General features: G+C 47.2%; 1 pseudogene; it reads right to left on the bottom strand.

Annotated features, from left to right (window-relative positions):
* Positions 1–258: 258 nt before the first annotated feature.
* LOC138165972 (required for drug-induced death protein 1 pseudogene) lies at positions 259–2,094 on the bottom strand (annotated as a pseudogene).
* Positions 2,095–2,822: the final 728 nt, after the last annotated feature.

Below are 2,822 nucleotides of genomic sequence, written 5' to 3'. Positions count from 1 at the left end.
CCCTTCCTAGTGAGCATGAGATGGAGATGAGCTGAATGGGAAAGACTCAGGATTTTATGTTCAAATATTCTAATTTATTACAAAGTTGGGTTTGCTTCTTTAAGAAAATCTGTTTTTTTTCTTTTTTTCCTAAAATAATTTTCCCATTCACATCATCACGTCTTTCCTTGTTTCTTCCCAGCGTCCATTTTTGTCACTTGATGACAGAAAGGAATTTTTTTCAGAATACAATCTTGTGTTGAGATGTTTTCAGTTAGGAGGCGTTTGGCCAGGTCCTCTATGTTGTGGGTCTTCATGGACGGGAACCATAAGTGATAAGTGAAAAGATACCAGCTCAGCAACAAACTCCTGCACTTTCTCCTACTTAATTTCATTTTGGGAATCAGGTAGCCTCCGTTGCCACTAGAGAGCGGCCTGTTTTTTTTTTTTTAATTGATCAGACACTTTATTCTTCAAAATTCATAGTCTCGTCCTGATTTCGTTTTTTGTTTTTCCACAAAGGTAACTAAGCTTCAAGCAACAGAAAAACCAGAAGACAAAAGAAGTCAGTCCTCCAAAAGAGGGCAGCGGTGGAGATGCATTGCACAGGAAGTTCTGGGACGATAGGATTCTAGGTGTTTGGTAAAAGTTGTACATCAAACTCAAGATTCACCCTGGGAAAGGATCACCAAATGTCCATTTCTAAGCCAAAATTTCCCCCCATCTTAATTCACTGGGAGCCTCCTTCCTATTAAGTCCACTCGCCTGAACTGTGCCTTTGTTGTGGCTCTCCTTCAGGCTGGAAAGCCACAGACTCAGGATTTAACAAACTAATTTTTCTATAACTGAGAATCTTGTCTGAGAGAAATCTCAACTCATTCTCTTGTACATGCTTCCCTTTGACCAGGATTCCACTGATGGAAGGACATTCCAAAGATGAGAAGCACCAGAAAGCAGGGAAGGCACTGATTCATTAAGACCTTCTCCTCCACCTCCACAAGAAAAGACAGGTTGTTTTTTTTTTTCCTATATAGTCCCAAGTAGTTTCTGGGTCAAAGTCCATGATGCTTGTTTCATTGTGTTCCCAGGGTGTCAGGGTCATCGTTCTCCCAGAGGACACTGCCTCGGTTCGCGAACCAAGGCAGTGAGGGTGGCTGCCGCTGTAAAGGGTGATGAGTAAGCCGTGGCAAGTCCTTGCAGACCAATGACAAAGTACCGGCATCCTTTGGGGATCGCTTTCCCAACATTCTTGCCACACTTCTTGAGCTTCTTTCGGTATTTCTTTTGGGCTTTTCTCCGGCTGTCTGCTCCTCCAGGGCTTCGTATCTCTCCGGGAGAAAGGCGAAGTGAACTTTCTTGGAGTGAGCTGCCTTTCCCTCCCTCTCCTCAGCCTGGGGCCACGGGCGCTGCAGAGGCTCTCCTTGCCCCTCAGTCTCCTCTCCTTCCTCCTCCTCTTCTAACTGGGGGTGCTGCAGGATATAGGCCTCCTCCTCCTCTTGCTCCCGCCTCGGGAACCTGCGAAGGTACCTGCCCTCAGCCTTCCCTCGGCGTCTGGCGCCCACCGTCATGCTGCCACCGGAGCTACCGAACCTCGGCGGAATGCCCAGAGCGGCCTGTTTTTAACTGGGATCTTCTTTTGTTTACAGCCTTTCCACCACTTCTTAGCCTGGGCATTTCTCATCAACTGCATTTTTTCTCCCCCCAAGAAGAAGAGGAGGTGGCCAGGCCCCCCGGGCCCATGCATTCTTCCCACTTTATCTCTCTGCTCACCTTCATAGTCTCAGAGAACGTGGACAGAATAGCACGTCCCTCCCCTTAATCAGGTGGCATATGGAGGCAGACAGAAACAAGATGGGGAAGAAAAAGAATTCTGGACTCCACTTCCCCTAGGGCAATGGGAGACCTTTAAAAAGTCTGTCAGTCCTGCTACAGTAGCTGGCAGATACACAGGATCCTAGCTGTGCCAGGCCTCAGCCTGCTTTTATCTCTCCTTTGCAGGTAACAAGCACCCTCTTCATCTCAGAAGCTCAACTAGAATTCCAGGAATTCTGTGATCAGGAGGACTTCCCTCCCCAGTGTGCTCCCCTGAGAAAGTCCTCCCCCTGAGACCATTCTAGTACGAGAGCCTGGAGGCAAGGGCCTTCTTTTGCCTCATTTTGTATCCCCAGTTCTTAGAATAGTGCCTGCCACATAGTAGGCACTTGGTCAGTGATTATGGTCTGACTGACCAATGTGCCCATATTGATCAGACAATAGTGCCTGCCACATAGTAGGCACTTGGTCAGTGCATATGGTCTGACTGACCAATGTGCCCATATTGATCAGACAATAGTGCCTGCCACATAGTAAGCACTTGGTCAGTGCATATGGTCTGACTGACCAATGTGCCCATATTGATCAGACAATAGTGCCTGCCACATAGTAGGCACTTGGTCAGTGATTATGGTCTGACTGACCAATGCACCCATATTGATCAGACAATAGTGGTCTTTACAGCATAATGGCTGATGGAGAACGTTGCCTTAGCTCATAAAAGATCAGCTATTTGGGAATGAGTCTCAAGCTATCCTGGAAAGGCTCCAAGCCAAGCTAGATGAGCGATTCATGAAATTAGAAATTAAAGAGATCTAGCCCCAACCAGAGCTGGGCTAAACCTCTTCGGCACCATGCATGGCAGTTGGTCAGCCATTCCCTACTTGGGAACCTCCAGGGAGGGTAAACCAGCTCCCTGATGATTTAAGCTATTGGATCTTTGGGCAGCCCTCGTTGTTATGGAAGTGTTCTTCCATTAAACAGAAAGCTGCCTCTCTATAACTGTGAGTAGAAAGTGAGTTCCAGTTCTG

Source organism: Petaurus breviceps, unplaced genomic scaffold, assembly GCF_028583685.1.
Source record: "Petaurus breviceps papuanus isolate PSGF00001 unplaced genomic scaffold, PetGlider_PUasm1.0 218, whole genome shotgun sequence".
NCBI lineage: Eukaryota > Metazoa > Chordata > Mammalia > Diprotodontia > Petauridae > Petaurus > Petaurus breviceps.
Note: the sequence above shows the minus strand (reverse complement) of the source record. Positions and strands in the feature narration are given on the sequence as shown.